Here is an 8,122-nt window from a genome sequence, read left to right as displayed (position 1 = left end):
GTGGGAGATACTATTTCTACACTTTAATGAATGATTGAACTTACTTGGCATTTATGCTTGGTAAATAAATCATCTCTATGGTAACTTGATTCCTACACTTGAAAAACTTTTAATGTCACTATTATCTACTTGTCAAGTGTTATTTTGGTGAATAAGATTTTTAAAATTTATTTGAAAAGGAATATACCTTCAGAATATTAAATGTAGGTTATCATTGGTTTGAGAATGATAACATTTTTATACTACAGAACTAAGTTTTACTGAAGTACCAGTGTTTTGAAGCACTAAGGATCTTCTCAATTAATGGTTTTCTAAATTATATTTGACTTCTAAGTCAAGTTTTCCTAGCCTTGGTAGTACAATTATGGATCTATCATTCCAGGAATTATTTTTGGCCTACTTATGCTGGACTGAAATCTTTCATTTATCATTAGGAGAGGGGTATAAAAATAATTTGTGACATTTGTGATTTTGTTTACTCATATGGGCTGGTCATCTGTAAATTGAAAGTTTGAACTACAGTACTTTCTCTCATATTTTGTGATCTCATCTTTCATTTTAAGTTGCCTTACATTTCACAATTGCTTACTACTAATTCCTACAAGGAATTGGGGCGCTGAAATATTATAGGAAATTAGAAATTGAGATGGGTCTTGAATTACTTTTCGTTAGCATGTTGCATGGGCCAAGGTCAGAAGTCTTGACCTTGCTTTCTGATGATGCAGATAACTGGGACCTTGTATCCTCAGACCCGGGGATACTACCTGATTGGATGGTAGACAGACCAGGATATTATGTAAACATGCATATGAACAATTTTTTCATCTTCTTGGCTTTAGCTACTTTTGAAATGATAGGTATAATAAACAATTATATTTTGATAAAATACCTTCTATTCTGAACAATTCAGTCTAAACTGGTAATCTCTCTCTGAACCCTTGTAACTAAGATTAGTTTTGTTCCAGTAAGACAATCTATGCTGTCAGAGTAAATATTCTGGTTGGTTTGTTCCTACATGGAAGAAGGGTAAAGGGTCTGGAAGACATTTGTGCCAGTGAGACTTCGTTGCGAAATTTTAAGCTGCAGAAGTTTAGAAGTAGCTCTTAAGCAAGGCTTACTTTGAATCCATTAGCTCCACAAAGCTAGCTCAGTTGATAAGTAAGTACTTGAAAAGCCATCACCTTTGGACTTAGCTATAAAGGCTTCAAAATATGATCAAATTTAAAATGAAAATGACAGTATAGTCATTGACAAAAATTGCAAATGTGAGTAATCCACCAAACAATATAAGTTTTTCCCACTAAACACAGAAATTTAGAGAAATAAGATCAATAGCATTTTAGGAACAATAATGGTTCCTTGTTACAAATAGGCAACCAAGGATATATGCCTGTATAAAGATTGCATCATGAACTACTTAAATTTAGAGGATACTACATGCTTCAGCAGCAGGTCTACCCAAATGACAACAATACAGAGATTAACATGGCACTTGCAGAAGGATGATACAAAAATTCGTGAAATATTCCATATTTTTCATTCTTCAAATGCAAGAAATGAAAAACAGTTATTAAAGAGTTGATTACAAAAATACAAGTGTAACAATACATGTAATTCATAGAATTAAAGGTTAGTTTGACATCAGTGTATTAAATCTTCACTTTAGAAAGGCCCTTACATAGCATAACCTTTACAAAACTTGAAATTAGATAACATTGTCATCTTCACCCAAAGAAATAAAATACTATAAGGACCTAGGAAAAAAGGAATCTTAACTTTTTCTATATGAAATGTAATCTGAAAGGACACATTTATTAATGAACCTATATATTATAAAAATGTAGACTTTAAAGTATTATATCTAGAAGATAATGAAATAGATTATGGACTTTATACAAACCTAGATATACTTTTTTTCAGACAAGCACCAGGAATAACTTTAGTTTCTATACTATTCATTTCAACAGATAAGTTAAAATTAAAAAAAAAAACACAAACTCTGCAGAAATCATTATAGATGCATAAAACAACTCTTGAATACATTTTGACATCAAAGTGAGGCAATTCACGTGGAAGAATACCATGGAATCGATGAATTTTTAAATTAAGATATTGCTGTTGCTTTTTATTATGAAAATATTTTGTATGGACACAAAGGATGGAATGGCACTTTTGAAATTTAAGAAACTTAACCAAACCATTACTACGTAGGAGAATAATTTGTACAGCCTTCTACAACTTCAAAGAGGTAGTGATACATACTTATCCTTTTGGCAATATCAAATGCAGTTTCTTCCAAGTTGTTCTTCAGACCCGGTTTGAAATAATGGTTCACCAGAAGGAGATACAGCATATCTGCTATTTCTATTCCCAGCAGCAAGATGCAAGGGGGTCAAGAGGCCTTTAGTTTGCGGATTGGTATCTGCATCATGATGAAGTAAGAAAGAATCCATTCTGGTATTAATCCACATATAAGTACTATGCAGGGGTGCCAAGACATTCACAGTTATTGCATGAATATCTGCCTTGAGCTACCAACTCATGGACAATGTCTACATGTCCACTCTAGGCTTCCCGATGAAGAGGGGTATACGTATCCTCATCCCTGGTATTCATATGAGTGGCCTTTTTGAAAAGTATTCTCCCCACTGCAGTAAGCCCAAAGAAGAAATTTGCATGCATTCTTCTTCATTATTTTCTTGCAATTGCTACCATTCCTCACGTTTGCATCTTGTTCCTTGTCTTCATCAGAATTGCCTAACTAGAGACTTTGAGTACCAGTGGGAATGAGTTGTCCATGTATTTCCCCAATAGTTCACGTTGGTTGAACTGGTCAGAAAAATCTGGTGAATTTTCTGCATGTTTTTTCACCATGATTTATTTTCTCTTTCTTCATTTTTACCATTTTAAATTATTCAAATGCACAGACTGAAAATGAGGACCAGTGGTGTCTTCATATGTAGCTTATTCTAGGAATGAGAAAATAGGAATCAATGCCTTCTACGTAAATGATTTGGGAAATACAATGATATACTGTAAGAGAACTTACTATTCAATATATGAGCTTTAAGAGCTTTCTAATATATCCATTATTTATTGGTACTCAACATTAGAAAAAAATGTATAAAGCAGTAGTGAAATAGAAGTCCTTTGCATGACTACTTAAATACCATGTTTTTTTTTATTGTGAAAATACTGTACAGAGGGTTTACAATTACATGGGCAATATAGTGAGTACATTTCTTATCAAGCATTGTAGCCTCCTCCTTTGTTTACCTTTCCCATCCCTTCCCAGCCTCCCCTACTCCACCCACCCAATCCTCCCCCCCCCCACACACAAAAGTTGTAAAGTTCGTTTCAAGGTGACAACGTGAACTTCTCATTGTGGCAACGGGTCCACTTGTATCCTTATTTAAACGACTTGTTTTTCCCCTCCCTCTCCACAAATTATGCCGACATCAAATACAGTGAAAGCAGGGGTTATACTATGGGGGAGGGACATACAAAGCAACAAAGAAATAATCTTATAAATAAGTTAGAAACAAATGCATGAAAGAAAAAAAAACATTTAAATACATATCTTAGGGTTCATTTTCCTAACTTCGCCTTATCTGACCTATTCTGCCTGACTCATATATATACTAGATATTGCAAATAAGGGAAACCATGGGACCTATGTTTCTTTGGGTTTGGATTACTTCACTCAATATAATTTTTCCAAGTCTTTCCATTTCCTAACAAATGAGGCAATGTTATTATTTCTGATGGAATCATAGAATTCCATTGTTTATATATAACACATTTTCTTGATCCATTCATCTATTGAGGGGCATCTGGGTTGGTTCCATAATTTAGCTATGGTAAATAATGCTGCAATAAACATAGTTGTGCTGGTAGCTTTAGTGTGGTTTTGCTTGAAAACATTTGGGTAAATGCCAAAAGTGTGATTGCTGGGAGCTCTATGTGAAGTCTTTTGAGGAACCTCCATACTGCTTTCCAAAGTGGTTGAACAAGTTTACATTCACAACTACAATGAAGTAAGGTTCCCTTCTGTCCACATCCCCTCCAGCATCTGTTGTTGTTAGAGTTCTTGATTTTTGCCATTCTAACTGGTGTGAGGAGGTATCTCAATGGTGTTTTGATTTGCATTTCTTTTATGGCTATGGATGTTGAGCATTTCTTCATGTGTCTATTGGCCATCCTTCTTTCTTCTTCAGATAAGTTTCTCTTCAAGTCTTTAGCCCACTTATTTATTGGGCAGTTGTTTCTTTGAGGATTTGTTGTTGGGGGATTTAATTTTTTGAGTTCCACGTATATTTTAGATATGAGAACCTTGTCCGTAGTATAGCTACTGAAGATCTTCTCCCAATCCGTAGGCTTTCTATTCATCTTGCTAGCTATTTCCTTTGCCATGCAGAGGCTCTGCAACTTCATGCAATCCCATTTGTTCAATCTTTCTTTGATTTCTTGTGTTTCTGGGTCTCTATTAAGAAAATGTCTGCTTGCGCCAAAGAGACCTAGGTTTTCTACTATTCAATCCTGTAATGTTTTCAGAGAGTCTGCTTTGACTCCAAGGTCTTTGATCCATTTGGAGTTCATTCTGGTGCAGGGTGATAGATTAGGATCTAAATTTAGTTTTCTACAAGTAGTTAACCAATTTTGCCAGCACCATTTACTGAAGAGGCTGTCTTTCTTCCATTCTAATTTTTTACCTCCCTTTTGAAAGATTAGATGGCTATAGGTCTGTACGTTAATTTCTGAGTTTTCAATTCTATTCCATTGGCCCTGAGGTCTGTTCTTGTGCCAGTACCAAGCTGTTTTGATTACTATGGCTTTAGAGTAGAGTTTGAAATTTGGTATTGATATTCCTCCAGCACTGTTCCTTCTGTTGCGGATTGTTTTTGCTATTCGGGGTCTTTTATTGTTCCATATGAATTTTTGGATTGCCTCTTCTATTTCATTGAAGAATGAGGTTGGAATTTTGATAGGTATCGCATTGAATTTGTAGATAACCTTGGGAATTATTGCCATTTTCACGATGTTAATCTTTCCAATCCAGGAGCATGGGAGTTTTTGCCATTTTCTAAGTTCTGTTTTGATTTCCTTTTTCAAGTTTTTAAAGTTTTCTTCATAGAGGTACTTCACTTCTTTGGTTAAGTTAATTCCTAGGTGTTTTATTTTTTCTGGGGCTATTACAAATGGAGTTGCTTTCCTAATTTCAGCCCCACTTTTCTCATTGTTGGCATACAGAAAAGCCATTGATTTTCGGGGGTTAATTTTATACCCTGCTACTTTGCCAAAGTTTTGAATCAGCTTGAGTAATTTGGGAATGGAGTCTGTGGGATTTTTTAAATACAAGATCATATCATCTGCAAAGAGGGAGAGGTTTATTTCTTCTTTCCCAATTTGGATCCCCTTTATATCTGCAACTTTTCTTATTTCTGTAGCTAGATATTCTAATACTAGGTTGAAGAGAAGTGGAGAGAGTGGACATCCTTGTCTTGTTCCTGAGTTAAGAGGAAATGGCTTCAGTTTTTCACCATTAAGTATAATTCTGGCTGTAGGTTTGTCATATACAGCCTTTATTGTATTGAGGAATGTTCCATGGATTCCTAATTTTTCCTAAACCTTCATCTTAAACGGGTGTTGGATCTTGTCGAATGCTTTTTCTGCATCTATTGTGATAACCATGTGGTTCATATTCTTGCTCCTGTTGATGTGGTAAATAATATTAATTGATTTGCGTATATTGAACAAACTTTGCATCCCTGAATTGAATCCTGTTTGAACATGGTGTATGATTTTTTGGATGAATTGTTGAAGTCGATTGGCCAAAATTTTGTTGAGAAATTTTGCATCAATGTTCATCAAAGAAATGGGTCTATATTTCTCTTTTTTTGCTGAGTCCCTGCCTGGTTTGGGGATGAGGGTTATGATGGCTTCATAGAATGTGTTCGGTAGTGAACTTTCTTTTTCAATTTCATTGAAGTGTTGGAGGAGTATTGGTGTGAGCTCTGCTTTGAAGGCCTTGAAGAATTCTGCTGTAAAACCACCTGGCCCTGCACTTTTCTTAGCTGGGAGGTTTCTTATTGCTGTTTCTATTTCAATGCTTGATATGAGCCTGTTAACATGGTATAACTCATCTTGGTTTAGTTTTCGCATGTCAATATTTGCTAGGAAAAGGTCCATTTCTGCCAAGTTCCCAAACTTATTATCATAAAGATTTGAGAAGTATTCCCTTATAATTTTCTGAATCTTGGTTGTTTTTGTGGTGATGTTTCCATTCTTATATCTGAGTTAATTTATTTGGGTGGGTTCTCTTCTTTTTCTGATAAGATTTGCTAAAAGTCTGTCAATTTTGTTTATTTGTTCGAAGAAACAACTCTTAGATTTGTTGATTCTTTCTAAAGTATTTTTGAATTCTAATTAATTTAATTCTAATTTAATTTTAATTATTTCTTTCTGTCTACTGGATTGGGGTTTATCTTGATGCTCTTTTTCAAGGAGGTTCAGATGTCTCAATAAATTGTTGGTTTCAGATCTCTCCAAATTGTTGATGTAGGAACTCAGAGCTATAAACTCACCTCTGAGTACTGCCTTAGCTGTGTCCCAGAGGACCTGGTAATATGTGTGCTCATTTTTGTTGAATAGCATGAACATTTGAATTTCTTTTCTAATCTCTTCCTTGACCCAGTCGTGATTCAGCAATGTGTTGTTCAGCCTTCATTTGTTACCGGATTTTCTTTGGTGGCTTTTGGTGTTGAGTTCTAATTTTATTCCCTTGTGGTCAGAGAGAATGCAAGGTATCACTTCAATGTTTCTGAATTTGGACAAGTTTGCTTTGGGACCTAAAATGTGGTCTATTTTAGAAAATGTTCCATGTGCTGCTGAGAAAAATGTGTATTTTTATGATGCTGAGTGAAATATTCGGTAGAGATCTGTTAAATCTAGTTGATCTATGCAGTTATTTAGATCTGCGGTTTCTTTGTTGAGTTTTTGCCGAGTTGATCTGTCTATTGGGGAGAGTTGTGTGTTAAAATCCCCAAAAATTAATGTCTTTGGATCAATGTGGGATTTGAGGGAAAGTAGTGTTTCTTGGATAAATTTGGGTACTTTATTGTTTGGCGAATAGATATTTAGAATTGTAATATCCTCCTGAAGGAGAAATCCTTTAATTAGCATGTAGCGACCTTCTTTATCTCTTCTCACAAATTTTAATTTGAAGTCTATTTTATCTGATATTAGGATTTCAACTCCTGCCTGTTTATAGGGCCCGTTTGCTTGGTAGATTTTGCTCCAGCCTTTAATATTGAAAATGTGTTTTTTTTTTACGGGCAGGAGGTGACTCCTGAAGGCAGGAGATAGAAAGATCTTTTTTTTTAATCCAAGGTGACATTAAATGTCGCTTAATTGGAGAGTTAAGTCCGTTAATGTTGAGATATAGGACTGAGAGGTATTTGGGAGTTCCTGCCATGTTACCCACCTTCTTGCAGGATGAGAAAACTGGGTGCTTCCTATGGTTCTTGGATTCTCCGTTTGGGTTCTGTTTATTGGCCTTTATTGTGGTCTTGTTGGTTTTCTATGTGTAGGACATCTTTAAGAACCTTTAGTAGGGCTGGCTTGGTGAAGATGTATTGTTTCAATTTTTCTTTGCTATGGGAGTTTTTTATTTGGCCTTAGCTGGGTACAGTATTCTTGGTTGATAGTTGTTTGTTTTTAGGGCATTGCATATATCATTCCAGGCTCTTCTTGCTTTGATTGTCTCTGCTGAGAAATTTGAGTTGATTCTACTTGGTTTCCCTTTATAGGTGATTAATCTTTTCTCCTTGAAAGCTTTAAGGAGCTTTTCCTTGGTCTGAATTGATACTGTGTGGATTATAATGAGACGGTGGGATGTCCTATTCTGATCTGGTCTATTTGGAGTTCTGAATGCTTCTTGTATCTGAATAGGCCTATCTTTTTGCATGTTTGGGAAGTTCTCTGCTAGGATCCTGTTACACAAATTTCCTAGACCATTAACTTCTGTTTCTAGTGCTCCTCTACACCCATTATCCTTTGATTAGGCCTTCTGATGGTGTCTTCCAACTGTTGGATAGATCTATCATATTTCTTGGACTTGTCT

At 35.3% G+C, this 8,122-nt stretch overlaps 1 pseudogene; it reads left to right on the top strand.

Moving 5' to 3' along the window:
* Positions 1-1,437: 1,437 nt before the first annotated feature.
* LOC122098619 lies at positions 1,438-1,537 on the top strand (annotated as a pseudogene).
* Positions 1,538-8,122: the final 6,585 nt, after the last annotated feature.

This window comes from Dipodomys spectabilis, unplaced genomic scaffold, assembly GCF_019054845.1.
Source record: "Dipodomys spectabilis isolate Male_0828 unplaced genomic scaffold, ASM1905484v1 ptg000481l, whole genome shotgun sequence".
Taxonomy (NCBI): Eukaryota; Metazoa; Chordata; class Mammalia; order Rodentia; family Heteromyidae; genus Dipodomys; species Dipodomys spectabilis.
This window is presented reverse-complemented; position numbering and strand designations above follow the sequence as displayed.